Source organism: Mesoplodon mirus (assembly GCF_964341445.2).
Source record: "Mesoplodon mirus genome assembly, chromosome: 6".
NCBI lineage: Eukaryota > Metazoa > Chordata > Mammalia > Artiodactyla > Ziphiidae > Mesoplodon > Mesoplodon mirus.
The window spans coordinates 130,076,904-130,104,503 of record NC_138982.1 but is presented as its reverse complement, the minus strand read 5'-3'; positions in this window follow the sequence as shown (position 1 = coordinate 130,104,503).

Genomic DNA, 27,600 nt, shown 5'->3' with positions numbered 1-27,600 from the left:
GGGGTTTAGTAACATTTCTTTAGTGATTAACAGGCATTCATTAAAGGAAATTTTCATAACTTGATAATTTCATATTTTCTGTAATATTTACTTAATGGACAGGTATATTTACCAAGGATATCTTAGGGAATGGACGTGGTAGACAAGAGCAAAAAATAATGGAGGACCTTCAAGATGGCAGAGGAGTAAGACATGGAGAACACCTTCCTCCATACAAATACATCAAAAATACATCTACATGTGGAACAACTCCTACAGAACGCCTACTGAACACTGGCAGAAGACCTCAGACCTCCCAAAAGGCAAGAAACTACCCATGTACAGGGGTAGGGCAAAAGATAAAAGAAAAAGTAGAGACAAAAGAATAGGGACAGGACCTGCACCTCTGGGATGGAGCTGTGAGGGAGGAAATGTTTCCACACACTAGGAGGCCCCTTCACTGGTGGAGATAGGAGGTGGTGGGGGGAAATCTTTGGAGGCACAGAGGAGAGTGCAGCAACAGGGGTGCAGGGAGTAAACTGGAGAGATCCTTGCACAGAGGATAGGTGCCAAACAGCACTCACCAGTCTGAGAGGCTTGTCTGTTCACACTCTGGGACCAGTGGGGGCTGGGAGCTGAGGCTTGGGCTTCGGAGGTCAGATCACAGGGAGAGGACAGGGTTTGGCTGTGTTAAAACAGCCTGAAGGGGGCTAGAGTGCCACAGCTAGCTGGGAGGGAGTCCAGATAAAATGTCTGGAAATGCCTAAGAGGCAAGACACCATTGTTTCAGAGTGTGCAAGGAGAGGGGATTCAGAGCACCGCCTAAACGAGCTCCAGAGATAGCCGTGGCTATTAGTGTGGACACCAGAGACTGGCATGAAATGCTAAGGCAGCTGCTGTAGTTGCCAAGGAGTCTGTGTGCAAGCACAGGTCACTAGCCACACCTCCCCTTCCAGGAGCCTGTGCAGCTCACCACTGCCAGGGTCCTGTGATCCAGTGAAAAGTTCCCAAGGAAGACACATGGCAGGCCTAAGGCTGTTGCAACGTCATGCTGACCTCTGACACCACAGGGTAACATTGTATTCTCTACCCTTTCCTCCCCCCAGCCTGAGTGAGCCAGAACCCCCTAATCAGCCACTCCTTTAACGCCCTCCTGTCTGGGAGGGGAACAGAAGGCCTCAAGTGATCTACACACAGAGGTGGGGCCAAATCCAAATCTGAACCCCAGGAGCTGTGTGAACAAAGAAGAGAAAGGGAAATTTCTCCCAGCAGCCTCAGGAGCAGCAGATTAAATCTCCACAGTCAATCTGATGAATACCTTAATAGAAAATGAATCAACCCAAAATTGAGACAGAGGACTTTAGGAGCAACTGTAGACTTGGAGTTTGCTTTCTGCATCTAATTTGTTGCTGGTTTTATGTTTATCTTAATTTAGTATTTAGAGTTTATTATCATTGGTAGAATTGTTTATTGATTTGATTGCTCTCTTCCTTTTTTAATATATATATATATATATATATATATATATATATATATATATATATATTTTCCTTTTTCTCTTTTTGTGTGTATAAGCATTCTTCTTTGTGTGATTTTTGTCTGTATAGCTTTGCTTTTAACATTTTTCTTATGGTTCTGCTGCCATTTTTTCATTTTTTATATAGTTTTTAGAGCTTTTTATCATTACTGGATTGTTTTTTTGGTTTGGTTGCTCTCTTCTTTCTTTTTTGTTTGTTTCTTTTTTATTGCATTTTTATTTTTAATAATAATTATTTTTTATTTTAATAACTTTATTTTATTTTATTTCTTCTTTCTTTCTTTCTTTTTTATTCCTTTTCTTCTGAGCCGTGTGGCTGACAGTGTCTTGGTGATTTGACAGGGTGTTGGGCCTGAGCCTCTGAGGTGGGAGAGCCAAGATCAGGACATTGGTCCACCAAAGACGTCCCAGCCCCACATAATATCAAACAGTGAAAGGTCTCCCAGAGATCTCCATCTCAATGCTAAGACCCAGTTCCACTCAAAGACCAGCAAGCTACACTGCTGGACACCCTATGCCAAACAACTAGCAAGACAGAACACAACTCCACCCATTAGCAGAGAGGCTGCCAAAAATCACAATAAGGTCACAGACACCCCAAAACACACCACCGGACATAGTCCTGCCCACCAGAAAAACAAGATCCAGCCTCATCCACCAGAACACAGGAACCAGTCCCCTCCACCAGGGAGGTTACAAAACACATGGAACAAACCTTAGCCACTAGGGGGAGACACCAAAAACAACAGGAACTAGGAACCTGCAGCCTGTGAAAAGGAGACACCAAACACAGTAAGTTAAGCAAAATGAGAAGACAGAGAAATACACAGCAGATGAAGAAGCAATGTAAAAACCCACCAGACAGAAAAAATGAAGAGGAAATAAGCAGTCTACCTGAAAAATAATTCAGAGTAATGATAGTAAAGATGATCTAAGTCTTGAAAATAGAATGGAGAAAATACAAGAAATGTTTACAAAGACTTAGAAGAACTAAAGAGTAAACAAACAATGATGAACAACACAATAAATGAAATTAAGAATTCTCTAAAAAGGAAACAACAGCAGAATAACTGAGGTAGAAGAATGGATAAGTGACCTGGATGATAAAATAGTGGAAATAACTACTGCAGAGCAGAATAAAGAAAAATAATGAAAAGAATTGAGGACAGTCTCAGAGACCTCTGGGACAACATTAAATGCACCAATATTGGAATTATAGGAGTCCCAGAAAAAGAATACAAAAACAAAAGGACTGAGAAAATATTTGAAGAGATTATAGTGGAAAAATTCCCTAATATGTGAAAGGAAATAGTCAATCAAGTCCAGAGAGTCCAGGAAGCACAGAGAGTCACATCCAGGATATATCCAAGGAGAAACATGCCAAGACACATATTAATCAAATTATCAAAAATAAATACAAAGAAAAAATATTAAAAACAACAAGAGAAAACCAACAAATACATACAAGGGAATCCCCATAAGGTTAACAGCTGATCTTCCATTGAAAACTCTGCAAGCCAGAAGGGAGTAGCAGGACATATTTAAAGTGATGAAAGGGAAAAACCTACAACCAAGATTACTCTACCCAGCAAGGATCTCACTCAGATTTGACAGGGAAATTAAAACCTTCACAGACTAGCAAAAGTTAAGAGAATTCAGCAAAACCAAACCAGCTTTATGACAAATGCTATAGGATCTTCTCTAGGCAGGAAACACAAGAGAAGGAAAAGACCTACAATAACAATGCCAAAACAATTTTAAAAAATAGTAATAGGAACATACATATCAATAACTCCCATAAAAGTAAATGGATTAAATGCTCCAAACAAAAGAAATAGACTGGCTGAATGGATACAAAAACAAGACCCATATATATGCTGTCTACAAGACACCTACTTCAGACTGAGTGCCACATACAGACTGAAAGTGAGGGGATGGAAAAAGATATTCCAAGAAAATGGAAAACAAAAGAAAGCTGGAGTAGCAGTTCTCCTATCAGACAAAATAAACTTTAAAATAAAGACTATTACAAGAGAAAAAGAAGGACACTACATAATGATCAAGAGATCAATCCAAGAAGAAGATATAACAGTTGTAAATATTTATGCACCCAACATAGGAGCACCTCAATACATAAGGCAAATGCTAACAGCCATAAAGGGGAAATCAACAGTAGCACAATAATAGTAGGGGACTTTAACTCCCCACTTTCACCAATGGACAGATCATCCAAAATGAAAATAAAGAAACACAAGATTTAAATCACACATTAAACAAGATGGAGTTAATTGATATTTATAGGACATTCCATCCCAAAACAACAGTATACACTTTCTTCTCAAGTGCTCATGGAACATTCTCCAGGATAGATCATATCTTGGGTCACAAATCAAGCCTTGGTAAATTTAAGAAAATTGAAATTGTATCAAGTATCTTTTCCAACCACAACACTATGAGGATAGATATTAATTACAGGGGAAAAAAACCCTGTAAAAACTACAAACACATGGAGGCTAAACAATACACTACTTAATAACCAAGAGAACTCTGAAGAAATCAAAGAGGAAATCAAAAAAACACCTAGAAACAAATGACAGTGAAAACATGACAACCCAAAACCTATGCGATGCAGCAAAAGCAGTTCTAAGAGCAGTTCTATAGCAAACAACGCTACCTCAAGAAACAAGGGAAATCTCAAATAAACAACTTAACTTTAAACCTGAAACAATTAGAGAAAGAAGAACAAAAAACTCCCAAAGTTAGCAGAAGGAAAGAAATCATAAAGATCAGATCAGAAATAAATGAAAAAAAAAAACAAAGGAAATTATACAAAGATCAATAAAACAAAAGCTGGTTCTTTGACAAGATAAAAAAAATATATATATTGATAAACCACCAGCCAGACTCATCAAGAACAAAAGGGAGAAGACTCATATCAATAAAATTAGAAATGAAAAAGGAGAAGTAACAATTGACACTGCAGAAATACAAAGGATCATGACAGATTACTATAAGCAACTATTGCCAATAAAATGAACAACCTGGAAGAAATGGACAAATTCTTAGAAAAGCACAACCTTCTGAGAATAAACCAGGAAGAAATAGAAAATATAAACTGACCAATCACAAGCACTGAATTTGCAACTATGATTAAAAATCTTCCAACAAACAAAAGACCAGAACCTGATGGCTTCACAGGCAAATTTTACCAAACATTTAGAGAAGAGCTAACACCTATCCTTCTCAAAACCTTCCAAAACATAGCAGATGGAGGAACCCTCCCAAATTCATTCAACAAGGGCACCATCACCCTGATACCAAAACCAGACAAAGATGTCACAAAAAAATAAAACTACAGGCCAATATCACTGATGAAGATAGATGCAAAAATCCTCAACACAATACTAGCAAACAGAATCTAAAAACACATTAAAAGGATCATACATCATGACCATGTAGGGTTTATCCCAGCAATGCAAGGATTCTTTAGTATACAAAATCAATGAATGTGATAAACCAGAGTAAAACATTGAAGTACAAAAACCATATGATCATCTCAGTAGATGCAGAAAAGCTTTTGACTCAATTCAACTCCGCTTATGATAAAAACCTTTCAGAAATTAGGCATAGAGGGAGGTTACCTCAACATAATGAAGGCCATATATGACAAACCCACAGCCAACATCATTCTCAATGGTGAAAACCTGAAACCATTTCTATTAAGATCAGGAACAAGACAAGGTTGCCCACTCTCACCACTATTATTCAACATAGTTTTGTAAGTTTTAGCCACAGCAATCAGAGAAGAAAAAGAAATAAAAGGAATTCAAATTGGAAAGAAGTAAAACTGTCACTGTTAGAAGATGACATGATACTATACATAGAGCATCCTAAAGATGCTACCAGAAAACTATGAGAACTAATTAATGAATTTGGTAAAGGAACAGGATACAAAATTAGCACACAGAAATCTCTTTCATTCCTATACACTAATGATGAGAAATCTCAAAGAGAAATTAAGGAAACACTCCCATTTACAACTGCAAGAAAAATAATAAAATACCTAGGAATAAACCTACCTAAGGAGACAAAAGACCTGTATGCAGAAAACTATGAGACACTGATGAAAGAAATTAAAGATAATACAAAGAGATGGAGAGATATACCACATTCTTGGACTGGAAGAATCAACATTGTGAAAATGACTATACTACCCAAAGCAATTACAGATTCAATGCAATCCTTATCAAACTACCAATGGCATTTTTCACAGACCTAGAACAAAAATACTGCATGCTAATACATATATATGGAATCTAAAAAAAAAAAAAAAAAAAAAAAAAAAGATGGTACTGAAGAACCTAGGGGCAGGACAGGAATAAAGACGCAGACGTAGCAAATGGACTTGAGGACATGGGGAGAGGGAAGTGTAAGTTGGGATGAAGTGAGAGGGTGGCATGGACATATATACAGTACCACATAAAAATAGATAGCTAGTGGGACACAGCAGCAGAGCACAGGGAGTTCACCTCAGTGTTTTGTATCCACCTAGAGGGTTGGGGTAGGGAGGGTGGGAGGGAGATACCAGAATGAGGTGATATGGGGATATATATATATATATATATATATATATATATATATATATATATATATGATTCACTTTGTTATACAGCAGAAACTAACACACCATTGTAAAGCAATTATACTCCAGTAAAGATGTTAAAAAAAAGCAAAGAAAAAAAATAATGAAAAGCTAAAGCAAGACATAGAAGAATAGCAAAATGTTACATTTACTCCTGTGAAAATAATATTGCCTCCATTCCAAAATTCTTATACAGAATTATGGAAATAACATGATGTTTGATATGAAGTCATTTTTAAGGAGACAAGACATATATTTCATTCAATTTTAGTATTTCCATTGCCTCATTTTTAGCAACACAAAATGATCAGATAATAACTATTTTTTCCAAAAGAGAGGATATCTAAAATCTTTGTGCCACATGCATACACCCAAATTCTATATAATTTTGACACATATAACATTGATATTACATTGTGTTTTCCTTATCCTGCTAATTATCCCCACAAACTGAAATTATATAATGTTATTTTCTCTGGAAATATCTTTTTATGACCTTCTTCATCAAATTTCCAAATGGTGTTTAAACAATATGGAATGTTTGATTCTCAGATTTTAAAATGTAAAATATCTGCTAGGATGCTTTCTGAAAATGACTGCTTCCTCATAATTTCTTGGATCTTCTTTTGTGAATGAGGAAAAGTAGAAACAGTAAGACATTGATATCAACAAAAGAATAAAGCTTTGTTCTTTGAATATTTTATTTAACTAACGGAATTTTGTGAATTATTTAGTGACCATGAGACTCTTGTAGTCTTTTAAATCAATAGGCAAATGTGTGTGGTGGCATTTTCCTCAAAGTTTCACTTCCTTGGTGTAACATATGTTCTTTTCACTAAGAAAATACTATAAAATGCTTGGAAATATGTTTAATGCCAATATGTAAAAATAGTATATAATCTACTTATTGTTGACTTTCCAAGAGGTGTCTAGTATATTTGAATTTTATTTGTCATCAATATCTGAACTCTGACAACATCTATTACGTAGAAAACCATAGAATTCAACTAATTACATTTAACATTTATGTACTAACCATATTTTTTTAACTTAAAATGATATATAAGAACGTTAGTGGTTAAAAATTATAATCCCGTGAGTGAAAAGTCATGGGTTTCTTGGTCTCCATATATTATTCCAAGGTAAAAGTTCATTACAATAACAACTGAATCATAATTTTTACAACACAAAGCTCAGAAACAAATTCTTTTTAACATAAAATTCTTCAGCAAAATTATGGTGCAAATACCCATCTTGAAATAATTAACAGAAAGAAAATTAATATGTTTATATACCTTAGAGCATGTGATTTTCATACTAATCTCATGTGACAAATAGGTCATTTTCTTCCCCTTTTCAGACTAATAAAATTGAAATTTTCTACTGAAGGGCACACAATAATTATGTGATAGAGAGAAACCTAGAATTTATGTCTCCTGAATTTACAACCAGGCTTCTTTTTACTACAGCTAACTGCAATTTTCTGGAGACTTACCATCCTTGACACTCAGAGTATGGGGTTACTTTATATGTGAAAACTACATACTGGGATACTTCATAAATGAAACATACTTTGATTGGAATGTGTGTTGCATTTTCTTCATGCAAATATTCTTATATAAGGAATTATATGAATTAAAGTTCATTTGAAAGAGCACAACACAGGGTAGAACTTCCAGAATGGTGAAGTAAAGGACTCCAAAAATACATTCCTCCATAAAAACAAGGAGAACATTTGCCCATATTGCCAAAATAAACTCTTTCAGAACTCTTAACTAAAGGCTTAGAGCAGTCCAAGATTTGTTTATATATTCAAGTAAAATAGTTGAAACTTGCTACTCAGGTCAACTATACTCTTACCTATTTTTTGCCTGCTTGATCTATCAAGTAGTGATACAGGAGTGTTGAAATCTCCAACCAGAGAATAGTGGATTTGTTTGCTTTACCTTTCATTTCTATCAGCTTTGTCTCATAAATGTTGATGTGCTTTTGTTTTTGTTTTTTGTTTTTGTTGTTGTTGCTGTACATGGGCCTCTCACTGTTGCAGCTTCTTCCATTGCAGAGCACAGGCTCTGGACGCACAGGTTCAGCAGCCATGGATCATGGGTCCAGCCCCTCCACAGCATGTGGGACCTTCCCAGACCGGGGCATGAACCCGCGTCCCCTGCATCGGCAGGCAGACTCCCAACAACTGCGCCACCAGGGAAGCCCAACGCTCTTTTTAAAAAAAGAAATTATTGGGGTATAGTTGCTTTACAGTGCTGTGCAAGTTTCAAGTATACAGCAAAGTGAATCAGTTATACATATACATATATCCACTCTTTTAGATTCTCCTCCCATATAGGTCATTACAGAGTATTGAGTAGAGTTCCCTGTGCTTTACAGTAGGTCATTATTAGTTACTATTTTATACATATAGTGGTGTGTATATGTCAATCCCAATCTCCCAATTGATCACTCTCCTCATGACCCCTCTTCTGTTTTGTAGATAAGTACCTTTGTGCCCTTCTTTTAGATTCCACATATAAGTGATATCATATGATATTTGTCTTTCTCCGTCTGACTTACTTCACTCAGTGAGACAATCTTTAGGTCCAACCATGTTGTTGCAAACTGCATTATTTAATTCTTTTTAATGAGTGAGTAACATTCCATTTTATATATGTACCACATCTTCATCCCTCTTTTATTAAGTGTATACATGTTTAGGATTTTATGTCTTTTTGGAGAATTGACCCCTTTCTAAATATGTAACATCCTTTTTATGCTTGATAATCTTCCTGTTGTGAAGTCTGCTATGTCTGACATTAATGTAGATACTCAGCTTCCTTTTGATTATTATAAAAAAATTGGAAATCAATGTATGTAATTTACCATATCAACAGTCTAAAGAAGAAAAATTATATGATTATATCGTTGATGTAGAAAAATCATTTGACAAAATCCAACACACATTCACTGAAAGAAAATCTCAGCAAAGTAAAAATAGATGGCTAGTCCTCAACTTAATTTAAAAAAAAAACCCTACAAAAGACTACATTAATATCATCCTTGATAAGATACAGCATTTATTCTACTACTGTCAAGAACACATCACTCCTGTTCAACATCATACTGGAAGTCATAGCTAGTGCAAAAGATAAGTAAAAGATATAACAATATGAGATTAAAAGAGAAGAAATGAGATTGTCTTTATTTGAAGATAACATGACTATATTTAGGACAAAAATAATCTACAAATAAAATACTGGAAAGAATATAGCAAGTTGAAGGATAAAAGATCAATATAAAAATGTCATTCTTTTCCAATATACCAGCAACAAACAAATGAAATTTGGAATTAAAAATAAAGCTACCGTTTACATTAGCATGAAAAATATAATACTTAGATGTAAATCTTACAAAATATGTTCAGATTATTTTGCAGTAAACTACAAAACAATGACAAAAGTAATCAAAGACGATTTAAATAAATGGAGGGATTGTCTGTATTGTAGTATTGAAGACTCAACCCATCCAGGGTTTCCTCCTCCCATCCATGGCTTTATTATTTTTCTTTGATGAAGGTCTTAAAAACCAAATCACATCTTCCCAACTTGATCTATACACTGATGGAATTCTAATCAGAATTCAAGCAAAACATTTTGAAGATACCAAAAATTTGATTTTAAAATTTTTATGGAAATGTAAAGGAGTTAGAATAACCAACACAGTACTGAAGAAGATCATGAAGTTGAACAATGCAAACTACATAGTTCAAGACATAAAGCTAGAGTAAGTATGAAATTGACAAAAGAATAGACAAATATATTAATGGACCAGAATACAGAGACAAAAATAGATCCACACAGATATAATCAACTGAATTCTGACAAAAGAAAAAAGGCAGTTCAATGTAGAAAGCATAGTTTTTTCAACAAATGGTTCTTGATCAATTGGACATACTTACATGGGGAAAAAAAAAAGAACCTAAACACAGAACTTACACCTTCAAAAAATTAACTCAAAATGCGTGATGGACCTAACTGTAAAATTTAAATCTATAAAACTCATAAATAAAGCACAGGAGAAAATATATGTGATTGTGTTTGGTACTTAATTTTAGGTACAAACAAAAGAGGAAATCCATCAGAGAAAAATAGATAAGTTGAACTTGATAAAAATTTAAAAGCTTCTGCTCTGAGAAAGACACTCTTAAGATAATATGGTTTCTAAACCATAGATTAGAAAATACATTAAAATATATATGTGGTAAATGACTTTTAACCAAAATATACAACAGACTCTTAAAAATGAACAACCTAATTAAAAAATGGCAAGATATCTGAACAGGCACTTCACCAAAAAGCTATACAGTTGGCAAATAAATAGATACAACAATGTTCATAATTTTTCTTAATGTGATACCACTACACACCTACTGAAATAGACAATATTCAAAAAACTGACAATACCAATTCCTGGCAAGAATGTAGAGGAACAGAAATTCTTTCTTATGATGGATGGGAGTGAAAAATGGCACAACCACTTTGAAAGAGAGTTTGACAGTTTCTTACATAGCTAAACACTGTCTACCATACAACCCAGCATCTGTGCTTTTAGGTTGCTACTCGATTGATTAGAAAATGAATGACATATATGGTTGTTTATATCAGCTTTAATCATCATCACAAATCTGGTAGTGACCAAGAGGTAGATTAATGAATAACAACTGGTGGAAAAACTATACAATGAACTATTATTCAGGAATAAAATGAAGTAAGCCATCAAGCAATTTGGCCTATTAGGATAAGTATGTGACATAGATTAATAGGGTCCTTTTATGGCATTAAATTAGCAAATGTTAGATAATATTTTAAAGTTAATGTCTAATTTTAAGAAATTATTAAATGTCCTTTATAATAGTATCCATTTAAAATTAAGTCTTCTTAATTAATTGAAAAAATATTTAATAACATTAGAAATTCATACTAAATGATCTATTAAATGAAAAAGTTGAGGGACTTCCTTGGTGGCACAGTGGCTAAGAATCTGCCTGCCAATGCAGGAGACACAGGTTCAATCCGTGGTCTGGGAAGATCCCATGTGCTGTAGAGCAACTAAGTCCGTGCAGGACAACTACTGAGCCTGTGTTCTAGGGCCTGTGAGCCACAACTACTGAGCCCGCATGCCACAACTACTGAAGCTCATGTGCATAGAGTCCATGCTCTGCAATGAGAAGCCACCACAATGAGAAACCCCTGCAGCACAATGAAGAGTAGCCCCCCACTCATCACAACGAGGAAAAACCTGCATGCAGCAATGAAGAACCAATGCAGCCAAAAACAAACAAACAAACAAACAAACAAACAAATAAATAATAACAATAAAAAAAGAAAATGTCAAGGTACAAAATTGTAGATATAACATGAAGTATATTTTGGAGAAAATATGCCAATACATATAAGTGCATAGGAAGAATTCTGGCAGTGTTTTGGAGTTCTTAACTATCTTTAGACTGTGGGATTGCTCTTACATGTATTGTTCAAGGCTAAGAGGTCTTTAGCTTTTATTCTAGTTTCAGAGGGTTCCACAATCCAAAAAATTAATGATTGTGAAAACTCTCTTCTAATCCAGAAATTCTCAAGTCCTAAAGCCAGGTTTTTGGCTCCATGTCTAGCGTCTTCAGTCAATTCCTGTTGCTGCTCAGCAGTTTAAAAACATGTCAAGTCATTTAAAATAATTTAGATAAAATTTATAGAAAATTTATTTTTCTGTTGATTTCTTTCTAAAAATTAAGCCACAAGAACGTTACCCATTCTTACCTGCAGAATCACATTGCTTTATCTCAGTTTTCTCTTTAAATTTTATTTGCAAAATCACATCACAGATGCTACTTGCTGGAGGCCTTGCACATTTGTTTACAAATACAAATTCTCATTTGATTAAGTGGGCTTTCTGTTATATATGGATAGATAAAGAGATAGAGATGATATAGTTAATATAGATACTGATATAGATAATATGGAAATAGAATCTCACCTCTGAAATTTTGTTTATTAATTGGTAAATATTGTTTTAATTGATTATACAAACTTTGTCCTATCTTCTAAATGAATTATACTAATTGCAAGTGAGTTACTTCTAAGATAACTTGTATTTCTCATACATCTAAAAGAATAAGATGATTTCCATTACACACAGGCTTATGTTGAATTAAGAGCTACTGGAATCAAATAATGTGTTGCCAGGAATCGATTTGGTTGTGAGGATAACACTTACATAACCAAATTGCTTCTGCTGCTTTTTTTTTTCTTTTTACTTTGAACAATGGCTACACATTTAAGAGGCTTTTAGATTCATAACTTATTACAGAAAGCTTGACTGCACAAGCAAATCGTACTGAAGTTTATTAACCATACTCTTCATGTAAAAACAGTGAAATAAATCACAGGATTTGAGAGAATATCAACTTTCCATATTCTCTTTCTAAGTATTATGATGTAATGTGAAATTTTCTCATGAGTGAAATGATAGATGTAGTCATCCCTGACAACTGATTTTCAGTAAAGGTGAGGTTGTTTGTAAAGTGAAAAGGAATTCATAAGCCAGTGGTGAAAAACATGTGCTGACTGGCAGTGGCGTGTATTAACTAACTGGAATTGCCCCATGTATTCACTGAGACATTCCCCATATGTGTCATCAAAGAAAGTGCCACAAGCCACAGGAAGAACGGGAAATGACTATGCACCAAATATAGCATGTAATTAAAAAATAAATTAAAAAAACTATTCTGAAGTAATCATGCTGAAATTTAATCAACTTTGTAAAAGCAAAATTCTGTATGTTCCCTTGATATTTTGTGTGAACAATATATCCTAAGATCAACGAACTTACCAAATATTTATTGTTCTTTATTTCTTATTTGGTATGTTTTAGTTTTCATGAGAATTTTAATTCTTAGTCTTAGCTAATTGCAAAACAAAGAAAATTTCAACTTCATTACCTTTGGTCATTTCCCATGAAGACATGAAATCATGATATAAGTCCAGACCAAACTATCCCTAACCCTGTTCCTTCTTTCCGCTCTCCTCGTCATTCTTCTACCATCTCCACATGCCCTCTGCCATGGAATATCTGGTCAACCTTACATCTCTGAAATAAGTTAGAGTGCCTTTAACCAACTCTGACTCCCCGATGCATTTCTAGCTCCCATCCCAGAAGTGGTAGACTAACTTTTCCTCTTCAGTGTGGCATGGATATCAGCCAATCAGAGCAGAGGTCAGCCAAATTAACTGTCCCTCAGTGTGTATGCTTCTTTTGGTAATATTCTATTTCATAGAGCATTTGATAGAAGTGAGTCCTCCCACCTTCTTGAAATGTCCATTTCCCTTGGTTTCCAGTATACCAACTTCTTTTGGTTATATTTCTATCTCATTATGTGCTCCTTTTCAGATTCCTCTTTTCATTCCACCTTTTCTCCTATACTTCTGGGGTAACTCAAGGCATAATTTTCAGAATTTTTCTTTTCTCTGTTGATACTTCTTAAGAAATTTCATCTAACCTTATGCCTTTAGAGACCATCCATACATTGAACACTTTTACAATTCTCACCAATTAAGTTTCTTAGGCTTAATTAAAAATTCATACTCAAAACTGTATCATAAAACATATTTGATATCAGTCTGCTCAGAAGGTTATCAAACAGGAACCACAGCATGGTAGCAGCTCAACATCAAACATTCCTTGCAGGAGTAGTTCTTTCAGCAGTCCATGAAACAGTCTACAGACTCACCCAGAAGAAGTCAACTCAGATGACAGTCAGGTTCATGGAGGTGAGACCACTTTGGGTAGCTGGAGAAACTTCTCTGGCTTAGAAACATCATGTCACACAGGAGTTAATATCCCTATAGGCATAGCTTCCAGGGCCCCTGCAAGAAACATGCCAGTTCCAAGAGACACTGCCCAATGTATAACCTCAAGGAGTATTCATAGTTCCTTATCCAGATGCAAATTTACAAATTAGGGGTAATTTTTGTTTTAAGTAATATTGCCTGGAGATGGCATTCAACTCTTATCAGATTACCATGGGAACAAAGCCTGCAAGTTAACGGAAGGTCAAATCCCCATGTAAAACTAGAAACACTTGGCTTCTCTTTGCCTATAACTCTCAAATTTCTGTCTTCTGCTTAGACTTTTTCTCTGAACTTCATACTGATATATCCTACTGTCTACTTGATATTTTCACCTGAATATTTAACTAATGATACCTGTAAATAACATCCATATTTGAATTCTTGACTTTCCCCAACAAACACATTCTTCCAGTCTTCCCATTCTCATTAAATGGCAATATCTTTCTAGATGCCAACATCAAAAATTTGGAGTCCTTCATAACTTCTCTTTATCTCCTATACCCCACATCCAACCAGCAGATACTGAATATCCAAAATCCAAGCTTTCCTACCAAATGTCACTGCTACCTCTCTACCTTACATAGCCACAATTTCTTGCCAGTCATTGCAATAAATAAATTACTCTAAGGTTATTCTGCTTCAGAACCTCCTTCTAAGCTATTCACAATAGGAGTCTGAGTGATCTTTTTAAACTAAAGTAAAATTTTATCACTCATTTATTTAAAACTGTCCATTGGCTTCCTATCCCTTCAAAATAAAACACAATTACTTTCTTATGCCTATAGATTCTTCATAATCTGTCTCCACCTGCCTCCCTGCCTTTAGCTCATGCTACTCTCAACATGGTGGCCTCCTGGTTGATCACTGAATACACTAAGTATGATTTTACTCAGAACCTTTGCAAAATCTGTTCATTCTGCCTGGAATTTTCTTCTCCAAAATATCCTCATGTTTGGTCCTCACAATTTTAAGTTCTCACTGAAATGTCACTTTTTAGAAGGCATTAACCTGACATAAAACAGTACCCTGCCCTGAAATCCATATCTCCTTCATAAATTTTATTTATCTTCACAATAGTATTTACCTTTTAATATATCATGCACTTACATTTTTAGTTTGCTTGTAAATGATATGTCTTGATCACTAAAATATGTTCCCTGATGGAAGAAATTATGTACATGTGTGTGTGTGTGTGTTTATGGTGCAAATATTATACCCAAATCAGAACCTGGGACAAACAGTTTCTCAATAAATATGTGTTGAATAAATGATTAAGGAAATGAATGAATAAGTAATATGAAATGTTTTTGTGTCTTTATGTGTCTGTGTGTGTATCTGTTTTGAATTCATAACTAAGTATGAAAATATTTGACACACTCCTTTCCCTCAAGGATTATATTTCCATGGATTGAGACTGCAACCTCTAGATAATAAACACTTAAATAATTTCTTATACATCTATCTCATCTGGCAGCTGCTTAATCTGGGCCTTTTAAGGCCCAAGTCTCCTTGCATGGTTCTACTGAGGTTAATTCTTAATAACATGGGTTGGTCATCTGTCAAAAGAGCTCCCGAATTTTTGAGCCTATAGTTTGTTTCTCCTCCAGGGTCCTATTGTCTCATATTTTCTTTGTTAAATCCAAATTTCACATTTTTCTTTCAGAATTTCTTCAGAGGAACAACTTATAATACTGTGCCTTCTGAGAGTCTATTGGCAACATAGTATTGTTATAAATTTTCATTAAAAAATGGGTAACTTGTGATGGCATTTTTGGCTAGAAAAATCACAATTTGGAAGGGTGTACACTGGTTTCTGCCTTCTAGGGAATCAACATTTATTTTTGGAGTAGACTTACCTGTATTCTGAGAGAAGAGTTGCTTAATATCATGAACATATAAGGTAAAAACATAATTAAGGAAGGAACCCAAGTAGATACTTTATATGGAGATGTTAAATATTCTACTTCATAATAAAAGTTGGGAGTAATAACTTGATCACAAGATAGAATTGCTGGAAAAACTCAATTTGAAAGAAAAAGTTACCAAATGCTTATTTAGAGTACACTGAGCACGTAAAAATACATTTTTAGGAGTATAATATATTTTATTTCCTTGTTTGTTTTGGCCCCATTTACTCAAGTAGTGTGGGAGCTAAAAGCAGACGAAAGTGGGAAGAATTTTTAGGTTTAATCTTAGCTGTACTGAATGCTAGAAGAAAAGCCATATAAAGGAGGTGCCTGAGTCTGGTTAGAAGATAACCTGGGCCAAAAGAGGGTGATATACATACTGTATAATTAAGATGATATTAATAAACTTTGTATAATGTAATATCAACTACTATATTAGTTTTTCTGAACCTTGGATGCAGGCAATTTCCTGTTGGGAGACACTCCCAAAGGGAATTGATTTATTATTCTTCATGAATTATGTAACATCTGGGGGCACAAAATGAGGTGGGACTTGAAATTGGAAAGAGAATAATGTTTTTTTTTTTTTTATTGTTGTTGAAGATCAGGAAGTTGAAAGAAAATACTCCTGTTGGTCAGGCTGAGCTGGGCACTTCTACACACAAACCTTCCAGAAGCCTAGGATTATGGGTTTTCAGTGTGGATAACAGTAATTATAAACTACTTTTCCTTTTTTACTTCCATTCTAAGTTCTATCAAATCTTATTAGAAGGTATAGTATTGTCTCTATTGTATTATGGGGGATTAGGGAAAATAATGATCACTTCCCTCCATCAGAGGTCACTGAAGGACATCAGATGGTCACTAATAGCTATAAGTCACAAATGTGTGGCTATATCAAAAGTTTTGGCAGCATTGAAAAAGTAACACTATACCATTAAGATAAGAAGACCAAAGGAAAAAAGATTGAGTTCATTACATTTTTTCCAGAAAAAAATAGGCAGATAGTATGAAATTACCAGAAATAGCTGGGAAGTCAGATTTTAAAATCAAGGCCAATATGAACTCTGACAAAATAATTTGATATAAAACAGATGCATGAATTAATTCTATAAACATAGGTTAGTGAGACTCAAGGACAAATAAACACCATTTCTATACAGATTCTATTTAATGACCTTCAGAGTTGTCTTACAGAATTTTTTTTTTTTTTTTTTTTGCAACTCCACAGCATCAACTCTGCTAGGTGTTACTTTACCTTCTTTGGTTCAAGAAATGAACTAGAACCCTTACCTAGGCTTAGGCATATACCCATTTCTATAAGGGCTGTTTCAGAGGGTCTCCTTGCACTACTTCTCTCCTTTAAGGAATTGCATTTTGGAATTTCCATGAGACTTGGCACTTTCTAAATATGCTCCCCTATAGAACCTTCATATTCGCATGCAAGATCCCTCTTGAGCACAGTACTAGAAACCAGACTGCCCAAAGATAAATAAATCACTCTAAACAAACACTCCATTTGATAGTAAAATATGCAGAAATCACCTCTAAACCATTTCAGTGCTATCAGGATATATCTTGTAAAAGGTAATTTAAAAAAATTTAAACCCAGAATCATACCTGAACTATTAATTTACTTAATTCAGTTAATTTTATTAAATGCATGCAATTTTTATGACATTCTATAAAAATGTATTAAAGACTGTCATGTCCAAATATTGTATAAATGTGCAAAAATAAGAATTTTCAAAGTTGTTTTAGAAATCACATATTAAATTAAGAATAAAAATCAGATTAATAAAATTAACATAATTTGCCTTCCTTTCTAGTTTCTCTTTTATTAAAAATATCATGATGGTAGTTATATTGTCAGATTTGGTTCTGGGAAAAAATACTTCAATGATTAGTGGAAAAAACAATGATCATATATTTGTCTCTGATTCTGTGGTTCAGCTGGATGGCGTTTTTGGTCTGGGCTCACTTGGCCGATTTTTGCAGTCAATTGTTGGAATAGCTGAGAAAGCTGGAATGACTGGATAGCTGGATCCTCCCTCCTACTTTTCTCTTATCCTTTAGGATTCTTGCCTGGACTTGTTTGCATGGTGGAAGAAACGTTCTCAACAATGATAGGGCCAGCGTCATGCACAAGCACATTTCTTTTGTTATTCTCCATTGTCCAGGGAAGTTACATGGACAAGCAAAATTCAGTATGGGAAGGTATTCTCCAAGAACATGTATTTAGAAAAAGAAGTTTTGTCTATCAATTTGCAAGCAATCCCTCAGTAGACATGTTTAACATAGGTGAGTTTCTAGTAAATAAAGAGAAACAGAGAAAAGAGACAATGAAAGTTTGAACATAAACACACCTTATGGTAGAAGATCTTCAAGCTCTGAAGTATATTTCTCTCTTCATATTATTTCTTTCCATATTTACATGTAAGTATTTTTATGTAATAAAATCTATGGATTTAATTTTGGCTAACATGCTCATTATCATAACCAGGGAAGAGTAATTCCATAATCAGTGGAAAAATAATACTGATAAGTAATATGTATAATTTTATTTTAGCTGCCTTCCCATGAATCCAAAAGTAATTAATATTGATACAAAATAACCACAATTAGTACATATTTTTTAGACATCATTTGTATGATCATTATTCTTTGGCATACTAACAATATCTAACTGGTTATCTCTGAAGCTATCTTAGAAGCCAAATAAATCTGATCAGGAGAAAAGGTGGTACCCAAATCTATAATTTGAATTGGATATAATCACTATCACTGAAAATTTAATTGTTCTAGAGAGAATTCTGGGTTCCTTTTCAGTTCTATTTATGGTTGATGCTGTTGCTAACCTTTGCTTAAGGAGACAGCATTATGAAACAGATAAATACGATTAATGAAACCACAACTGCCAGAAAAAAAGTGAGTTAATAAAGGAGAGAAAGTTTGGGGCATGTGGCAGATTTTCACTTGTAACCACCTACATAGCTTGAAGGCATAGCTGCCAGACTATGAATAATAAATAACATGGTCTACTTGGAAAACGATGCCAAATTATATCATACCATAATGGTTGATTGCTGGGATCCAATCAGAGTTTCTTAAATAACATGAGAAAATTTGTGCTGGGGTGTTGTGTACTGCATTGTTTTTCAAGTTGAGTTTAGTTGAGGCATGAGGTCTGGCATACACAGCAAATGTAAAATTCTATTTCAAAATATTGAATTCTTGCAGGAAAATATTTAAAAAATGAATGAGGTATAATCCTGGCCAAAAGTATGCAATATGAAAACAAGATTAAATTGTTAGCTAACTAAGGTTAAATCCATAACCTTGTCTATGACTTCTTTTGGGAAAGTTTACAACTTTTATGGTATGTAGCTTAAAAAAACAGAGAACATTTCATTTCAAGGTAGCTGTAACATAAATTTAATGAACTCACTAGAAGCTTCTTCTGGAATTTCTAAATAAGACTAATACTGCTTTGTCTCATTTCCACATCATACATTACAGGAATACAAAAATATTTCAATTCCAACATGAAATGTAGAGAGATCTAAATTTTATTTGTGGACTACTGAAATGATAGTGTTCTGTTATACTTCTGTTTAACAGTAGGCTTTGTATATATGAGGGAAAAGATCCTAAAATGCATTACTTTAACATTTATTTAGATAAGTATATGCATATTAGAACATTTATATAAGTTTGAGTCATTAGAAATTTGGAGTCAACTTTTCAATTCTTTGTGATTTAAGATAGTAATAACCAAAAATTTTCACAAAAGTGTTTCATGAGTTATAATTCTGAAAGTGAAATATAAATTTACATACCAGTAATTGTACAAATTAAGTATAGTGTACTAGAAACAGTAGACTCTCAGTAGATACTTTCTTTTATTTTTTTTATAAATTTATTTATTTATTTGCTTTTATTTTTGGCTGTGTTGGGTCTTTGTTGATGTGCGCAGGCTTTCTCTAGTTGCATCGAGCGGGGGCTACTCTTCCTTGAAGTACATGGGCTTCTCATTTCTTTTTTTTTATTTTTTTTTTATTAGTTTCTGCTTTATAACAAAGTGAATCAGTCATACATATACATCTGTTCCCACATCCCTTCCCTCATGCATCTCCCTCCTCGGGCTTCTCATTTTGGTGGCTTCTCTTTGCAGAGCATGGGCTCTAGGCGCATGGGCTTCAGTAGTTGTGGCACGCAGGCTCAATAGTTGTGGCTCGTTGGCTCTAGATAGCAGGCTCAGTAGTTGTGGTGCACGGGTTTAGTTGTTCTGCTTCATGTGGGATCTTCTGGGATCAGGGCTTGAACCCATGTGCTTTTCATTAGCAGGCAGATTCTTAACCACTGCACCACCAGGGAAGCCCATAGATACTTTCTGAATGAATCAATGTAAGACAAAATATTACAATAAAGGGAAAACAAACAGAATAAGTAAACCTATATTTTTCTGTTATCTTTATATGGATGCTTTAAAACTATTTTCTAATGTATAATTTTATTATATATTATATTATTAAGCTAATATATAATTTAATTTTATGTACATATGTATGTTATTATGTGATAGATATAAAAATCTGTACCTCTTTACTAGATTTGATTTACTTTCTTACTACTGCTAAAACAAGTAAACTAAGATTCCAAGAGGGACTAGCTTTCGTTATTGCACAACACAAAGTTTATAATTTTAAATGGGCCTAAGTGACCTGCAAGAATTCTATATTCTAACATAAGTACCATAGAGGATGTTAAGGAAAATGCCTATCGGTAGATTGGTAATACCCTAAAATAAATGGGTCCCAAGTGTCCATTTTAATTTGTTCTCTTAATAATCTCAAAACATGCAATAACACTGGAACTCTAACTGTATGATTAAGAATTGTATTTTCATTTATTGACTTATATTATCACTTGAAGAGTTTTCAAGTGCATGCCACATCCAATGCTTTATTTTGACATTTACAGTGTGGATTCAAGACCTATCTATGAAAGGCAAAGTTATTAAATATTTTAATGTAATTAAGATAAAATTTTATGTCATTGTAGTATTAAAGGACTTCTTTCATAAAGAAACAAAAAATGAAACATTATTCAATTTCTGTATATCAATAAATATCATAAAGAATGTGAAGAGAGACACTGCATACTGTCCCCAAAATTATATGATTGACAGAGAATTATTATAGAGAATATGTAAAAATTCCCACAAATTAGGAAGCAAAATATGTTGCTCAACATAATAACGGGTGCTGTGTATAAACAGACATTTTGATGAATGTCTCATAATTGTATAAAAGGATTTCAACTTCTTTTGTAATTAGGGAAATTCCAATTAAAACCACAGTGAGATGCCATTTCACAATCACCAGATTGGCAAAAATTAACTAGTTCAAGAACATGAAGTTTTGGCAAGGATGTATTTAGAATAATGGGGACTCATACAAGGCAGATAAGCTGTACATCAATGCAAATGTTTTTGAAAACAATTTTTCATTATCTAATGAAGCTGAGAACATGAAGTGTGAAATCATAATCCTACTCCTGGGAATATAACCTAGAGAAATTTTGACCTATGTTCACCAGGAGTCATGTAAATGAATGCTGAATGTGCTTAAAAGTGGCATTGTTTGTACTAGCAAAATAAAGCAAGATTAACAAATGAACACATTAACAAAACACCAGAACCAAGATATGCATTGAAAGGAAGGTAGATTAATACACAGTATTACATTCTTATAATGCAAAACTGCTCTGTAGTAAAAAATGATGAACTGTAGCTACCAGTTACACTGTAACTAAATCTCACAAAAATTCTGTTGGTTCATAAAAAGCAAGTTGCAGGAGGAGCAAAGAGATAAAAACAAAGAAATTCAGTTGCATGACCACTACCTGGTTTGAGGGAGAAGCAGAGAGCAGAGGAAGAGGGGATGGACGCTGGTGGTCCAGTGGTTAAGACTTCGCCTTCCAATGAAGGGGGTACAGTTTTGATCCCTGGTTGGAGAGCTGAGATCCCACATGCCTCGTGGCCAAAAATCCAAAACATAAAACAGAAGCAGTATTGTAACAAATTCAATAAAGACTTAAAAAAAAGAGAGAGAGAAATTAAGGATGGGCATAGAGGAACCTCGGTAGTATTATTTAAGTTTGATTTCTTGGGCTTGTTGGCGGGTGTTGTAGTTTGTGTTATATTTTTTTAATGACTTACATATACAAATATTGACACCAATTTATGTTTTCAGAATTTAATAAAAATTGAGAGTAATGATAAATAGATGTTCCAATAGTTTCTTGCCGCCCCTCTATGGTTTATCTTACTCCATCAACATTTTGATTCACTTTGCAGACCTTCTACCATAAAGGAATAAAAAGGGGTTCAGTTATTAGTCATAATAAAAGAGAATAAATATTTAATTTCTATGTCTTCCTCTCTTCCCAGACGTTATCATTTCAGATTCGGTCAGGAAAGCAGCAGTCACTCTAAATATTTTGAGTCAGAAGAGATACAATACAGGGGAGCAGTGGGACAAGCGATTGTTAAAAGAGCTAGGGAGCTATTACCAAGAATCTCCTATATGTTCATCTTTTCAGGAAGATGCTCAGAAAGTACTGACAAAATCTACCGAGTCAAACATGAAGATTAGGGGGCTAGACTACCAGAGACTGTGGTCATTCTATATGAATCTTCAGTTTCCCACGTGATTCTGAAATAAACTATCTAAAGATAAATCTTTGAGAAACTAAGTTATAGTTGATTATTATTTTACTACCTTATGGATCCCTTCTAAGATACTGTAAAACAATGATAATATGAATACTAATACATAGCCTTTAACAGTGGCACCAATTAGGAGAGTTTTACCAAAAATGAGTGTTCTGGGCTAGCTGACAACCACTGAATCTTACTTGGCTCCCTTTATGTAAGGCCTTCCCTTCCTTTTACCTTCGTCCTCTGCTTGAGAATCAGAGATTAGGCTAAATTATTTTGGTTACCCTGACCTAACAGATTTTCCACAGAACTTTCCTAGATTATATCACCCTAAGGGCTATATTCAACTCAGATTGGAATTTACAATTTTTCCAACACATCTCTAAATAAGCTACTGAGAATACCATATTTACATCGAGATGTGGATCTGAAGTTCCACTATCCATTACCATGTATCAACGGCACTAGCCACTCTGAGGTGATCACTTACATTTCTGGAAAAAAAGAAATACGCTAAATTGCAATTTTGGTGAAGTTCTATAAAAATTCAATCTGATGGCACACTGACCAATGTGTCCATGAATTAATAGAATATTCATGTTAAAAAGAAAGTGATTCTCAGGCTAACAATATCTTTCTTAAAGTCAGTGTAGTTTTAACCAGTGTACATTTCTACTCATTAAATAGATTTAACTCAGTTACTTGATAAATTAACTTATTCTATTTATTAAGAAGTAATGTCTAAAGATTGCTCAGAACAGAGAGGTGGAGAGGATTCAATAGAAAACTGACAATTTTTCTCAAAAGCTATCAGCATACTTAATTTTTTTTAGTCTTTCTAAACTTTTTTAGTTTTTTTTATTGAAGTATAGTTGATTTACAATGTTGTGTTAATTTCTGTTGTACAGCAAGGTGACTCAGTCATACACATATAGACTTTTTTTTTATATTCTTTTCCATTATGGTTTATTTCATGATATTGAATATAGTTCCCTGTGCTATACAGTAGGATCTTTTTGTTTATCCATTCTATATGTAATAGTTTGCATCTACTAACCCTAAACTCTCAGTCCATCCCTTCCTGCCCCATCTCCTCCTTGGCAACCACAAGTCTGCTCTCTATGTCTGTGAGTCTGCTTCTGTTTTGTGGATAGGTTCATTTGCACCATATTTTTAGATTCCACATATATTATATGTATTTGTCTTCCTCCTTCTGACTTATTTCACTTGGTATAATAATCTCCAGTACATCTTAAATTTTTCTGCTTTGAATTCTTATAAAAGGATGAGGAGAGGAATATGAATATTTAGCTAAATTTTTGCACATCAAAACAATGACTATAACTACCTGGAAAAGCTCAGTGTTCTACTTATATTTCAAGATATTTTTATTACTTTACCAGCAGTGTTAGACAGGACCTTTTATTATCTCCATTTAATAAATGATAATTAACTTGCTTAAGGTCTTATAGCTTTTCACAAGAAGAACTTTAATTCAAATTATGTCCATCTAGATTCACAATAGGATATTTAGGATGCTATGTGGGAGATGAATCCTCTACTGTCTACAGCATATTTATCTCTGCCTCATCTGGGGAGTTGCACTTTGGGGCATTTTCCCCATCCAGAAAAATTTCTGAAACCAAGATAGTCTTTGTTTAGAAATCAACTAGTGATACCGTGATAATGCAGCCTTGTAAACCCATAAACTTTTTCCAGACCCAGAAACCTCTGTTTTCCACAGTCCTGTCTAAACCCAAGCCTACCTTCTTATTTTGGCAGCTTAAAAGTGGAATGGTACATTTCATGATTCTTCACTTGGCTGGAATTCTTTCACTTGCTCCTTGCCCTATTCTGCCCTCTGTGATCCATTTCCCAACCTGTAAGCCTTGACCATACTTGACCCCTACTCCCTTTGGCCCTCTTAACAAACCCCAACTCCCCCCCACACACTCCTCCCTCAACATTCCTTTGTCCATTTCTTGGCTACCCACCAGCCTGGCCTGACCTCCAGGGCTGAGTTTCTTGGCTTCACTCCTCTGGTGGTTGTATTAAATTTGTTACTGATATTGAAAGGATTAGTATTCTGGGAAATTCTACTTTCTATTTGAATGTCAAACACCTAATACATGGCTATCCTCTTTTCAAGTATAGTATGCATTTTGTTCTTTTCCAAAGAGGCAATATGGCTAAAGGATTAAACATAGAGAAAGAAACTAGAGTCAAACTGTCAAGGTTCAAACTCAAGGTCTTTGTCTTTCTATCTATATAAGTTTGGGCAAACTTCTTTGTTTCTCTATATAACTCAATTTCTTCCTTTATAAAATAAAATACTAGCCATCATATCATTGTTGAGATGATTAGATGGAGTTCATATACGGAAACTGTTTAGAAGTTCTTGGCACTGGAAAAGTGCTATATATATTTTTCAATATTGTTTGCAGCACCAGAATATTACAATGACTTCATCACACATTTTTTATTTATAATTACATTTGCAAATTATATCAAGTAGGATTCTTCATAGCTAAATTCATTTGTCTGTGGTGGGCACCCATATTCCATCTCTGGCAAGTGTACATATACAGTGACTTAGTGGGATTTTTAACATGTCCATGTCTTGAATGAGAAGACTTTAACGTGACCACTTTGGTTAATGAGGAAAAAAACATCTGCATAATTGAAAAAAACTGAAATCTGTGTTTTTAACAAACAAACAATGAATAGAACAGCACTTTGCCTTTGCAGCAGTGAGAAAATCAGTCTGCCTGAAATGAAGTGTCCACTATGTGAAATGGCTGGACGTGAGAGAGGTTTCTTTGATAATCCAATTTTGACATTTATGCAAGGGAAATGGTGAATGGAGATAAGCAATGCATGATCATGTGCAGTCCAGTAGTAGGGCCTCATTTGCATTTTAGGACTATTTCTCAGACAGTAGTGTGAGACTAGTTAGAGTCTTTTTGGTCGGGTGGAAGCTAATTTCTGTAATATAGATGTGAAGCAATGATGACCAGGAATAAGGTAGGGGAGAAATTATTAAGAAATGGAATCTGTAGACCTAGTGACTGATACAATGGAGAAAAGTGGATGATTTCTCAGAAACACTACTAAATGATTAACAGTTTCTTTTATTAAATGGGAACTATAGGAGAGGAAACCATGTTTAATGTAAAGTAGTTGATTATGGATTTAGACATGTTGAGAAGGAGGTGACATATTCCTTGTTGTAGACATTTAGTACATTGTTACAGAAACCATTCTTGTACCTGGCTGATAATAATTAGACAAGGACATAGTAGAGAGAGCAGAATATACTTGCAGAAACCTTTCTCTGCAGTATTGAGATGAGAGTTCAAGGCTAAAGACCATGAATTGAGTGTTGTCAACCTCCACCATTTTGTGATGTTCTAAACCAGCCCTAAGTAGCTGAGATGTTGAAACAAAGAGGAAGCATAACTGGCTTTATCCAGCCATAAGATATTTAAAGAACAGGCTAGATACTGCAGGAGGAAGTCATCAGGAAGACGTGACTCCTGGTTGGCCTGTGAGCTAGACCCTGGCAATTGGAGGCATCTCACCCCCTCCCCTGCCCTTGGAATGAATAGTGTGCCCACTGTTCTCACAGTAGAAGCCATTTTCAAGGACATAGACTTGAGAGAGCAAGGTGTTTTTTGAGACAATCTATCTGGACTGAATACATGACTGAACCTAGTTGAGACATCTACATAAACTTTTAAGATTCTGGCAGGCGAGTGCAAAAATCTACTTGCCTTGCAGTTGGCCAAGACAAGTCTCCTATGTAAGCTTCCATATTTATTAAACCTGTCACCTACCAATCCAAAGTGCTCTGCCTCTTTCTTTGGTGTTGCCCTTCATGTAAGAGGGCAAGTTTTTGAACCAATAAATACACAGAAGCAAGCGAGCCAGGGTTACAGTGAGAGAGTCATTGTAGTGAAAAGACACAAGGTGTGGCCAAGAAGCCACATGGTGCAAAGCAAAACAGAAAAAGAACTGGCAATTTAGTGTGGAAATGTGGGGAACAGAGACAAGATATTTAAGTAACCAAGGAGGAGGTCAATGGAGGTACGAATGAGCCCTGAAGGACAGGAAGATTGATTCCAATACCAGCATATCAGAAGATTAAGATTTTAGATGTAGAAGCAGTTTCAGATTTTATTACATGGAAAGGGCATGAAGCTGTATCGCCGAAATGAAGAGGAGGATAACATCCCTGTCACTAAAGAGTGAATATCACTGCAAAGCCACTGTTCTGAGCTGTGCTCTAGAAGATTTGCTGGGAGTATAACACTAAACTACTGAAGGTGAAGACACACTGTAGTTGTTTGAAGGTCTAGGGGGACACTGGGGCCACAGAAGATAAGAAGACTTTCTGTACAAGCCTCAGGGACAGTAGATGATAAGTGAGCAAGGTCTGGGATTAACAGGCACGTTTCAGTATACAATCTATAGCCATCAGCTATGCTGAGACACCAAACAGTCACCAAATAGGGCTAAGCCAACCATTGACATGGTCATTTAACTGAGATCAAAACTGAAATGATAGGAGACAGGTCAGGCCACATCCAATCTGGTAAAAGGCAACACATTCAACTATTAGTCCTAGAGACCTCAGCGACACCAGATGGCTTTTTCAGTAGTTGTTCACCTTTGGTGGTATTGCATAGGTTTTCTACAGCAGCTCTCTTCTTTGAGGCTTTCACTGTGATAGGACCTCATGAATTCAAGAGAGAAATTCCATTGTGCCTGAGGCCAGTGAACATACTCTTTCAGTTTAAAAGTTTTCTGGGATTGGAACCAGAGCCCAGGTGTAGAATTAATGGTCCAATTTGATTAATTCTGCCCTCAGACTGGTTATGTAATCCCAGAAATGTGGTTACTGATCACTGGGATGT